This window comes from Dasypus novemcinctus, chromosome 5 (assembly GCF_030445035.2).
Source record: "Dasypus novemcinctus isolate mDasNov1 chromosome 5, mDasNov1.1.hap2, whole genome shotgun sequence".
In the NCBI taxonomy this organism is placed as follows: Eukaryota; Metazoa; Chordata; class Mammalia; order Cingulata; family Dasypodidae; genus Dasypus; species Dasypus novemcinctus.
The window spans coordinates 108,150,096-108,162,660 of record NC_080677.1 but is presented as its reverse complement, the minus strand read 5'-3'; the positions used below and the strand labels follow the sequence as shown (position 1 = coordinate 108,162,660).

Below are 12,565 nucleotides of genomic sequence, written 5' to 3'. Positions count from 1 at the left end.
GTGAATTTTGCTCTGACCATAGGGGAAAAAATTAAGGACAACTGAAACCAGCTCTAATGTAAGCAACTAATATATTCTAAGCTAATGCTTGAGAAGGGTTGGAGAACAAACAACAGCACCTTCAACTGGGTGGAGCAGATTCATCATTTCAAGCCCTAAAAATATTAAGATTTTAAAGTTCAAGCTCTGGTGGACACAGCCAAAGGCACCGTGGAAACTTTGGGACCAGCAGCAACGACACAACAGGTGAGAGGGGCGGTCGACATCATCACATAGTGAAGCGGATAGCATGCAATGGCAAACTCTTGAGTTCCCTGAAAGGCTGAGTTGTGGGATACAGAATACCATGCACAAGACCATCCCAGAGCCCCCTTCTTTGCAGTGGCAATGGTTCGGTTCCTTCGGAGGGACGCGCCACTCCCCCTCTTCCTCACCCAGGGGACTATCACCCCAGGCACAGGAAGAACCAAGGGCTCTCCATGGGCAGCATCTCTGCTGGGGAAGAAAACACAATGTCGCTCCTTATTTCTGCGTACAAAAGGACTTTGCGCCCTCCTCCTCGAACTGCCGCCGCTGCTGCCCGGGCCGCCTCCTAACTTGCAAGAAGGTGGGCATCGCGCCATATTCCATCGTCCCCCAGTCTACCTGGGTAACAAGCCCACGCCACCCCGGCGGGAGGGAAGCTTCGGAGGTCGCCCAAAGAGCCAGCCTCCTCTCCCGCAGGAGACAGCGGATCTGCGCCCCAGCCCCGCCGCGCCGCCTGCGGACAAGATCCAGGAAAGGCCGAAGGGGCGAGCGGGAAGCCGCCGCTCGGGTCCCGCGTAGCTCGCCCACCTCCCGCTCCCGGGCCGGGCGCGCTCTCCCGGGCCTCCCGCTCCAGAGCCCGCGGGAAGGCCGGCCACGGCCCGGGCCCGGGCCCCGGGTTCCACGGCAGGGAGGAGGCCGCGGCCCTGGGAGCCTCAGACGGCGGGGGAGGCAGGAGCCTTGGGGCTCTCGGGAGGGCAGAGCCTCCCTCCAGAGCCCGCCAGGACGCCTGGGGCCTAGTGCGGCCTGCGCATCCTCGGGGTGGCGGTTTGACGGGGCCGGGCCAGGGCCCCCCGCCCGAGGCGGGCCGAATCCGGTGGGGGCCCACGCCCGGAGCCGGGGGCGGCAGAGTGCCGGCTGCGGGGCGGGCCGGCCGGCCGGCAGGCGGGCGGCGTGTTGCGGCTGCGCCGGGGCTGAAATAGCTGGAGATTGCGCGGTAGGGCACTCACCTCAGAGCGGCTGCGCTACCGTGGGCCTGCGCCGTGGAGACTGCGACCGCGCCGGCTCCTCGCAGCCTCCTGCCACCAGCGGCAATGGCGAGCGCTGCCGCCTCTGCCGCCGCCGCCGCCGCCGAGGGGGGGAGGGGAGGGAGAGGAGGCACGCACGCGACGCACGGGCTCGGCTTCCCCGCCCGGCAGCCGCCATGATGCGGGGGTCAGCCCTGCTCCTGGGCGGGCGGGCTGCGAAGGTTTAGGACCCCGGTATTTGCCGCTTCGCGCGGCCTTCTCTTTTTCCCATTTCGCTTCAAAGGTTTGGATGGGACCAGAACCACAAAAGCAGCTGGATTAGTAGGATGTGGACGCCCCGGAGAAGTGGTGCAGGCAGCCCAAAATGGTTGCTAATCTGGAAAATATAACATTTCTCGCCCCCCGGCCGGGAGAATTAGGACCGCCACAGTGTGCCTTGACAATCGGAAAGGGGCTTTCCTGCACTTGCCACAGCGGCCACCTTGCTAATCAACCTCTTTTTGGGATGACCTTTGCTTCCCAGTTTCAAACCCTGCCCAAAACTTTAAAAGCAAAAGTTTTTGTACAAAGCACTACATTAGTGTATTTACTCATTTATTTGTTCAACGTACATTTATAGAAGGCATGTTCTGTGCCGATTATTGTTCTGGCGCGCTGGAGATGGAGCTGTTTAGCAAGACAAAGTCCTGGAGCTTAAACACTGGTGGAGAGAGTCTGAAGCAATAGGGACCTCCAAGCAGGTACCTAAGAAGTGGGGAGAAGCGGATGCCAGAAAGGAAAAAAAAAATCTAATGTTAGAAACATGTTTTTGTTTTTTAAGTGTGATCAGGGGACCGCCTACATCATAATCACCTGGGCTGATTAAAAGCCTGGGTCCCAGTTGGTTCTTCCAGAATCCTGGCCTGTTAGCCTAGGAACATGCATTTTTAACAAGCCTTCCCTCCCACTCCCTCCCCCCACTGGTGGTTCTTATCTACACCATAATTCAAAAACCATTGCATTAGGGAGTTCCTAAATATCCAAAAGGTGTCAAAACACAGTTTAACAAATTCAGGAAACTAATTCTCAAGGATAGATGCCATTTATCTCAAAACTCTACATATCCAAACTGAATCTCTCTTTCTCCACTGTTTTCTAAGAAAGTGTCACCAACCACCCAGGTGAATAAGCCAGAAACCTGGAAATGATTCATTAGCTCATCCTCTCCCCTGTAAGTTCCCAGGTCCTATTAGTTCTTGAAAATGGTTGTTCCCTGTCAGTTCTTACCTTGATTCAGGCCACACTCTCATTTCTAATGAAGATACTGCAATCAACTCTTCCTGGTCTCCCTGCCTCTGGAATTGCCCACTCCAATTCATTTTCCACACTACAGCTGGAATGCTCTTTCAGAAAAGTGAAGTCATGTGATATCCCCTGCTTAAGACGCTTATTAAAACCCAATTACACTTAAGTTAAAGTCTAAATTCTTTAAGGAAGCTGTGGGCCCTTTTGTGACCTTACCTCTCTGACCTCATCTGTCACAGACTACAATGAAGGCTCTAACCCTGGGGCTACAACCAAACTGATCATCTAGGAAGGTCTCCCACCTAACAACTTTTGTGCAGGCTGCTCCCTTTGTCTGGAACTTTCTTTGCCTCTCTCCTTCCTCTCTTCACCTGCTTAAGCCTTCACCTGAATAATTCTTACTCCTCCTTCAGGTCTCAACATTAACCCCACTTCCTCGGGGAAGCTTTCCCTGGTACTCCAAGACTGAATGCTTTGACCCTTCCGTCATCCCAGCTATTACTCAATGCTAACACTTACGGAAACTTCACAATGTGGCAGGCCCTGTTCTAAACCCTTTACACACATTATCTCCTTTCTTATTTAATCCTCAAGCAGAGTCCATGAAGTAGTTACTACTACTTTCTTTTTTTAAGATTTATTTTTTAGTTATTTCTCTCCCCTCCCCCCCCACCCCCGCCGCAGTTGCCCAGTTGTCTGCTCTCTGTGTCCATTCACTGTGTGTTCTTCTGTGTCCGCTTGTGTCAGCAGCACCGGGAAACTGTCTCTTTTTGTTGCGTCGTCTTGCTGCGTCAGTTCTCTGTGTGTGCGGCGCCACTCCTGGGCAGGCTGCACTTTTTTTGTGCTGGATGGCTCTCCTTATGGGGCGCACTCCTTGTGCGTGGGGCTCCCCTACGCAGGGGACACCCCAGCGTGGCATGGCACTCCCTGCACGCATCAGCGCTGCGCGTGGGCCAGCTCCCCACACAGGTCAGGAGGCCCTGGGTTTGAACCCTGAACCTCCCATGTAGTAGGCGGATACCCTATCCGCTGGGCCAAATCTGCTTCCCAGTTGCTACTACTTTTATTGTTATTCTTTCCATTTCACAGATGGAGAAAGGAGGACATGTTGAGGTTACTTACCCAAACCCAAATAGTAAGAGATGGAGCCAGACTTGAAAGCCATGAACCTGACCTCAGAGCCATGCTCTTAACCATTACCGGGGTTTTTCAGACTACAGGTTGATAACCACAGATGAAGCACAAAATTATCTTTGTGGGCCATGACTCACATTTCATAGAAAAAAATAGAAAAGATCAATGCATCAAAATTAAGAAGGCTATTGTTTCATGAAACTTTTATTTCAGGTATATAAATGTATATACATAGGTGTGTGTGTTTGTACTGCATCTTGACGTAAAATATGTTTTCTATTGGATTACAGTCACAAAAAGGTTGAAAGTGCTGCATCACTCTTTCTCCACAGTACTTCTCAGTGAAGCTCCAGGAAGGCAGGGATTATGTCTTGTTCATGGTTGTTTAATTCGGCATCTAATGCAATGCCAGACTCATAATGGACACTCAATAAACAAGTAATGGAAGTAAGACCCCTGCATCTACCCTCCTCAGACATGCAAATTACTCTCATAACCAATGAGCCTGTGAACCCCAGTTGTTCTGTCCAATAGGCTCTTTAGTCTGGAGGAGCTAAGATTCCAGAATCCTACTCAAAGAAAAACAAAACAAAACAAAAAACTGGAAAAATCCACAGGGACAGATTAAAAAAGAACTAGGAGTCTGACAAAGTTGCAGCTATCATCTTCATCACAAGGAAGTTAGAAACTGTAGACAGTATAATGTGGGAAGAAAACTCCCATAAGAAAAAAAAAAAAAAGGATGACTTCATCCTGGTGCCAGAGCAAGGGGAAAAGGAAGCCTAGACCCTGGAATAATGGCTGGGGCTGAACAGCCCAGGCAATGAAGGAGCGCCTCAATTTGGCTTTCTTTTCAATAAGCTGATGGTCGCTTAACTGACTGACTACATATAAAAACATACAATATGTGCTAAGAACCAAATAAGTAGTAACACAGCAAAAACCCCAGGTAATCAGAATTGAAGTAATGTGGACGTTTCACAGAGAAGTACTTTGATTTGGCCTTGGAAGTTGGGCAAGATTCTTTTGGGTACAGGACAGAAAGGTGAAGACACTAACTAGGTGGACTGTTTGGGAAGCAAAAGGTAGAGATGGGAGGCCACCAGGTGTATTTAGTGAGTAAAGCAGTGCATCCAGTTTTGAAGCCTGTCTGAGGTGGTTTGCTCACTAGTGGGACAGACCCTCTCAGAGACAACTGGCGAGAACTGACTTGCAGGAGGGTTTTAGCTGTAGAAGGTAATGATCCCTACTTGAGTTGCCTCAAGAAGACAGGAATGAAAGAAACGGGCTGAGGGTGGAAGGAAACTCTTTCCACCAGGGACTCTTTGGGACCCAGGATAAACCGTGTTGAGCCCCACAGAGCAGCAGCCTCCCCATCTCTACTTAGAATACGCACAGCCCCAAGCCACTAAGGATTAATGGGAACATGGCACTATTTTGGCAATTTCAAGGGAGTTTTACACCTTTGGGAACATCAAGGACTGGCCGGGGGCAGGGTTCACAAAGACTACTGGCCGCAGCTGCCCTCCACCCCTCTCTTGCTTTCAGAGGCCACAGGCCTCCCCTGAGGAGATGTGGTGCACTGTGACACAGCCTCTAAAGTCAGACTGCCTCTTCAGAGTCTGACTGTGCCACTTCCTACTGTGTGTCTCAGCAAGTTGCTTAACCCTCTGTTTCTTCACCACAAAGAGATAATACTCCTTAAGGGCTCCAAACCATGACTGGCACCCAGGAAGGACACAGTAAGTGCTAGATATTATAGCTATTTATAATGACCATTAATCATGTGAATTGCGTGGTACAAAATGTAAGTCTGATGGACGGTGACTGCTGTGATCATGATGACGTTCCTGAGCACATATAAACACCCCCTGGAGACTCATCCCAAAGGTTGGGGAGAACATACAGGGGCTGCCAAGATAAGGTATTTGTGTAAGGGAACAGTGTGTAGCAAGGTCAGAAATGTCAAGGTGAGGTTTTTTTGCCCAAGGGTGTTGGAAGGAATGGAAAAGACTATTGTCACTTAAAAATAATACAGATATTTTTGATTTATTAGAGCAACAACTTTTAAAACTTATTTTCTTTAAGCTTAATCCACTCAATTTATCTATTTATAAATCTGGGAAATTTTGACAATAGTTTTTCAAGAGACCCACCTCTCCTTAAGTCCAGGCTCTGCTGATCGTCTCTTACATAGCTCCCGCTCCAAACGGTTTCTGAGTGTCTGTCCTGAATGTGAGACTGCACACTATAAACCGGAGCTCATGTCCCACAGACCCTGCAAGTTCTTTAGATTAAAACCTGACCTCATCATCTTCCCTTAAAGCTGCTATGCCTCCTGTTGTCCCTATTTCAATTAACAGTGGTTATTGATTATAAATTCTCAGAATCTTTTGCATATGACTTCTTAGTTTAATTCAACAAATACAGATATTTATTGAGCACCTGCTGCGTACTAAAAACTTAGCTGCTGAAGATATAGTGGGAAACATGGGCCCTGTTCTTTTGGAAAGGAGGCTGATTAATGCTCCTTCAACTCAGTTGGAGCACCCTGAACTCCCTTAATCAAACGGCTTCACTGACAACTTTGTTGATAAATTTTAAATAGTATTTAGAAATTTCATTTATTCATCTTACTTTTTAAGTCCTGTACTTAAATTTCTGATCTAACAAACATAACCTCTTCATTTAACTAGTAATAACAATAATAACTAATAACTTATCAAGCACTCACTAAAAGCCAGGCACTATTGCAAGCTCTCATAAGAACTCATTAATTCCTCACAACAACCATGTAAGATAGTTACTATTATTCTTCCCATTTTACAGGTGAGAAAACCAAGGCACAAGATGTTTGTTACTTGCTTTTTGTCATACATCTAGCAAATAGCTATTTTTTTAATACATTGGTTTATTTATTTTTTTAAAAAAGATTTATATATTTATTGATTGATTTCTCTCCCTTTCCCCACCCTACCCCCTAGTTGCCTGCTCTCTGTGTCCATTCGCTGTGTGTTCTTCTGTGTCTGCTTGTATTCTTGTCAGCGGCACCCAGAATCTGTGTCTCATTTTGTTGCGTCATCTTGTTGTGTCAGCTCTCTGTGTGTGTCGTGCCATTCCTGGGCAAACTGCACTTTCTTTCGTGCTCGGTGGCTCTCCTTACAGGGCACACTCCTTGCACATGGGGCTCCCCTACACAGGGGACACCCCCACATGGCACGGCACTCCCTGTGCGCATCAGCGCTGCGCGTGGGCCAGTGCCAAACGGGTCAGGAGGCCCGGAGTTTGAATCTTGGACCTCCCATGTGGTAGGTGGACACCCTATCCATTGGGCCAAATCCGCTTCCCTGCAAATAGCTATTAATCTAATAGTTCTTATTAATCGAATACACAAAACATATAAATATAGTGAAGGTCAGGCTCTCTTTCAATACTGTTTGCAAACTAGTAAAATTCTCTGACACAAGTCTAAACTCGATTACTCAATTATGTATTTTACATCGGAAATCCAAGGGTAACATCAGGTTCTGTAATATGATAAATTCTTTGTCTTACAAACATTTTATATGCCAAATTACACAGAAAATTACTAAGCTTAATACAAGAGCATGAGTACTATGATTTCGATGTATTTCATCTTTCTCATATTTAATTCCAAGTCTTCTCAGTATCAAAAGACATTTACCCACTACGAGTAAGGAGTCAATGTCTCAAGCAAATTGAGTTTACTATCTGAAGCAGATTGGGTTTACCTTTCTGAGAGAATGGAGTTTCCCACCTCAGAAGTCTGAGGTTGCCTTTTGGACAGAGCTTTTTGGCCACAATGTGTCCAGAGGGATTCTGCTCCTATCCGTGTGAACACACATGGCTCCTTTAATACAGATCTCCCAGACCCTACCCTATAGATTAGATTCCAGTGACACCTTAACTAGTTCTTGCTGGACTCACTGATGAGGTTATGAGGTTGATGAAATTCTGGTCATCTCCACCCAGGTTCCTTCCCGGATTGATTAGACCTGACTGATCTCTTTACTGGGTGATTAAATCAGGCATTCTTTTCCTATACTTATCTTTCCTGCCACAATCTTAAGGTCATTCTAAAGACAAAAAAGGTAGGTTGAGCCTGTAGAGGGTCTTAATGACCTCCTTAGGAATTGTTCTTAATGCAGCAGGCAACAGATAGCTTTTGACAATTCTAAGCAAGCCCCTAACAAGATAGTGTGGATTCACCTACGAGTCCAGATGAAAGTTGACCCACTGGCCCCTAGAGGGCACTCACGTTCCCTCCCTCCTCCAATCCCCTTTAATCCTTCCAAGGTGGAGACGGGATGGTGAGGAAGAAAGTTCACTATTTATGCACATATCAGCGCAAGGGAAGAAAAATCTTGTTAAAAATTGGAGAATACGGATTAAGTCACATTTACTAGGCTAGAGCCTTTATTTTAATTTATTTCTCCCTCTCCCCTCGTTTTTTGTGCTCGCTGTCTGCTCTCTGTGTCCGTTCACTGTGTGCTCTTCTTTTTAGGAGGCACCAAGGACTGAACCCTGGATCTCCCACGTGGAGGGAGGTGCCTAATCACTTGAGCCACCTCTGCTCCCCTTTGTTGTATCTCTCATCATGTTTCCTCATTGTGTCGCTTCATCGCATCAGCTTGTTGCATCAGCTCACCGTGCCAACCTGTCCCATAAGCTCACTCGCTGTCTTATTTGTCTTCTTTAGGAGGCACTGGGAACTGAACCCGGGACCTCCCATGTGGTAGGCCTGTGCCCAACTGCTTGAGCCACATCCACTTCCCAAGATAGAGTGTTTAAAAGGTAGACGATCCCAGCATAAGTGAGTGCAGTCTCCCTCCCATCTTTCCACATATCCTGGCTGTCTTGCCATACTCAGAGAAGCCCCAGGCAGCATCCTGTTCCCCTCCACCACAGGTAGCCAGGTCTGGGGCTACAACCCACCTATGAAGACCTAGGGCAGCCCAGTCTTGGGGCAAACAGAATATGGGTTTGTCTTTCTCTTCAGTTTCTCTAGAGGGTGTGGCTCTTTATCCCACTAGGAAGTAAAGTTCTAAGACTCTAGCTTGGACATTGACTTGGGGGTAGAGTAAGAGTGAATAGACAGAAATCACCAGAATCCTGTCTACCTCTCCTGATTTCTGCATTGAGGGTTGGAACCAAATACTCAACTAATAAAGTGCTCCTTTGCCTGGTGGTGTCATTCTCCCCTGTACACATATTTTCCCCAGAAGTCCTCATAGGGAGGAGATGGCTGGCCATGGCAGAATTCAGGCATTCCCAGGTCCCCAAACAAATACCATCTTAATGTCAGCTTACTCTATTTAAAATCAGTCTACCTTGAACTCTCTAACCGACCCACATTAGGCTAAAAGAAAGGCAAGAAAAAGACCAGTGAACGGGATTAACAAAGGAAAATTTAACACCGCTTAGTAAGTGATAAAATACTGAGGGAGGAGGTCAAAGTTAATTTCAAGGTTTTAAGAACTAAATGCCCCAGAGGTGGTAGTGTCACTGACAGTGGTTTAGATAAAAAGAGGATATGTTTGGGAGGCACTGGGAACGGAACCCAGGATCTCCCATGCAGTAGTTTGGCAACAGGGAACCCAAGTGTTTGGGGAAGATAAGGCTGGGCACAGTCAGCACCATGGATTGGAGGCAGGGAAGGCTGAAGCAGGAAGCTTTGAGAGCCTGTGGGAAGAAAGTTTAATCAGGGCTTGGAGACTACTTAGGTTGAGTGACCTAGTGAGTGAGTTGTCCAAAACAGTTGCTCTTGTGTTTTGTTTTGTTTCCTTTTATGGTAAATTGATTTTTTTATTATGGAATTAATATAACATAACATTCACTATTTTAGCCATTTTAAAGTGAACAATTCAGGGGTATTTAATACATTCACAATGTTGGGCAGCCATCGCCACTATCTAGTTCCAGAGCATTTTTTTAAAAGTGATGTTTACTCATCTAGCACCATATTTCCCTTCTTAGAATCTGCAAAGCAGCTGGAAGAAGGATGGGCAGAGTTGAAGACAGTGAAAAAGGAAGGGTAGTTCTTCACTTTATGGTCCCATTTTTGTTGTAAAACCTCAGGGTCAAGCGAAGAAGATAATCACAGAGGCTGGTGATTCAAACAAAAGCCTCTTTCAGATGATAAAGAAACCCTCCAGGATGGTGGAGGCAACTGGAGTTGGCCTCAGCAACTACGGGGTTTCTTCTTGACACCCAAGTCCTTTTTAATATCTTCTAGTTTTTTTGGTCCGGTGTGTCATAGTTTTGAACCAGACACATTCCAACCATGTTGCCAAAAGTAAACCCAAGTGGGAGCTGGAGTGGTATGTCGGCAGTGAGGGTGAAAGGATGTCAAGGGTGGCTGCAACTCCACGGGCCTGACTGAGCCTGCCTTGCCAGATGCAAGGGGTGAAGTCCACTGTTCCAGAACATTTTCATGACTTAAAAAGGAAACCCCATACCCATTAAACTGTCAATCCCCATTCCTGGCCTACTTTCTGATTTGCTTTCTGTCTCTGTGGATTTACCTATTCTGGATATTTCATATGAATGGAATCACACAGTATGTGGTTCTCTGAGTCTGGCTTCATTCACTTATCTTACTGTTGTCAAAGTTCATCCATGTATCAGTATTTCATCCCTTTTTTTTTTTGCCAAATAATATTTCGTCATATGAATAAACCACATTCTGTTTATTCATTCATCATGATGATGGATATTTTGGTTGTTTTCACCCTTTGGCTATTGTAAATAGCTCTGATATGAGCATCCTTGTACAAGTTTTTGTTTAACATGTGTTTTCAATTCTTTTGAATATATATAGCTAGGAGTGGAATTGTTGGATCACACGAAAATTCTAGGTTTAACCTATTAAGGAAACTCCAAACTGTTTTTCACAGTGGCTGCTTCATTTTACATTCCTACTATCGATGTGTGAGGGTTCCACTTTTGCCACATCATCACCAACACTTGTTATTGTCTGTCTTTCTAATTCTAACTATCCTAGTAGGTATGATGTGGTATCAAATTGTGGTTTTGATTTGCAGTTCCCTAATAACTAATGATGTTGAGCATCTTTTCATATGCTTTTTAAAAAAAGATTTATTTATTTCTCCTTACCCCCTCATTGTTTGCACTTGCTGTGTCTATTCATCTTCCTTGTTTCTTTAGGAGGCACCAGGAACCGAATGTGAGACCTCCAGTGTGGGAGGGAGGTACCTAATCGCTTGAGCCATCTCCATTTCCTGCTTTGTTGTGTCTTTCATTGTGTTTTTCTTCTTTTGTCTCTTGTTGCATCACCTTGTTGCATCAGCTTGCCACACCTGCCCATCGCATCACCTTGCTGTCTTGCTCATCTTCTTTAGGAGGCCCCAGGAACCTCCGCTCCCTGCTTTGTTGTATCTCTCATTGTATTTTTCTTCTTGTGTCTCTTGTTGCGTCAGCTTGCCACAACTGCCCATTGCACCAGCTCTCTGTCTTCTTTAGGAAGCACCGGGAATCAAACCAGGGAGGTGGGAGTTCAATCACTTGAGCCACATCCACTTCCTTTTCATTTGCTTTTTGACCATTAGTATATCTTCTTTGAAGAAATTTCTATTCAAGTCCTTGCCCATTTTTAAAAAATTGGGTCATTAGTCTTTTTGTTAATGATAAGAGTTCCTTATATATTCTGAATACTAGACCCCTATCAGAAATAAGATTTGCAAATATTGTCTCTCATTCTTTGGGTTGTCTTTTCACTTTTTAAATAGAGTCCTTTGATGCAAAAAACTTTTTATTTTGATAAAGTCCAATTTATCAATATTTTCTTTAATTACTTTTGCTTTTGGTGTCATATCTTAGAAGTCGTTGTGAAATTGAAGGTCATAAGAGTTTATTCTTATGCTCTCTTCTAAGAATTTGTAGTTTTCTGTCTTACATTTATGTCTTTGATCCATTTTGAGTTAACTTTCAGTATGTTTTTAATGAGATCATTCACTCATTTAATTTATTTATTCAACAAATACCTTGTGATGGTCATCTCTGGGTGTTCCCAGCTCAACAGATTTTCTCCTCCTCTGGGAAATTGCCCCCATCGACAGGGATGGCCCCCAGAGGCCATGTCTATACTTCATTACCTGTTCCCACCCCACTGCTGAGTAATCCTCAGTGGTCACCCACCCCATGCTGTGCCAGGAGTATTCTCTGTCCCAGGAATTAAGAATGTTTGGTCAAGAGACATGGAAGCTGGAATCATCCTGGAACTGAGTCACATTCATGATGGAGTCATAGAGAAAATGTCCGTGAGCACCACTGAGGTCCCCATATTCCTACAAGGCCTTGTGGCTACATAGAGTTGGTCCAAGGGCAGCACCTGACTCAAGTGGGACCAATCAGACCCATTCACACAGATTATGGAATTGAAATGAAGATCTGACTCTCTCTCATTCTCTTTACTTGGTCTACAACTTATGTAACCTTGGGAACTGCAGGCAGGGGCTGTTTTCCACCAAAGGAACTAGGAACAGAAAGTATCAGTAGGGGAGAAGAGTGAGGCAGACCCACGGAGAGAAGCAGTTACGAGAGAGAGGATTTCCTGTGGTGCCCACAGGGCACTAGTCCTTGGTTCTCTTCCTGAAACCCACAGGCTGCCTGTCCTTAGATTTCGTAAGTTCCTGAGTACCTTTCTAATAAATTGCCTTTTAACTTAAAACACTTTTGGATAGGGTTTCTGATAGGTACCCACTAACGAACCTAAAGAGTTCTAATGAATACACATCTGCTGTGTATGCACGAGGTTAGGTGAGGAGGGATCCAATAGGGATATGGATCAAGCACGGTTCTGCACTCAAGTCATTTAGAGCACTGTGGAGAAGAGA

The 12,565-nt window shown here is 45.8% G+C and overlaps 1 protein-coding gene across 2 annotated transcripts in view; it reads right to left on the bottom strand.

The window, feature by feature from the left end:
- NRF1 (nuclear respiratory factor 1) overlaps nucleotides 1–1,376 on the bottom strand; it is a 140,942-nt gene extending 139,566 nt beyond the window's left edge. Inside the window, exon 1 of one of the 2 annotated variants that reach the window (XM_004463234.4) lies at nucleotides 1,254–1,376. The gene's annotated coding sequence lies outside the window, so the exon portion shown is untranslated. The remainder of the gene's footprint in view (nucleotides 1–1,253) is intronic. The other variant, XM_071215275.1, reaches the window with a different exon arrangement.
- Nucleotides 1,377–12,565: the final 11,189 nt, after the last annotated feature.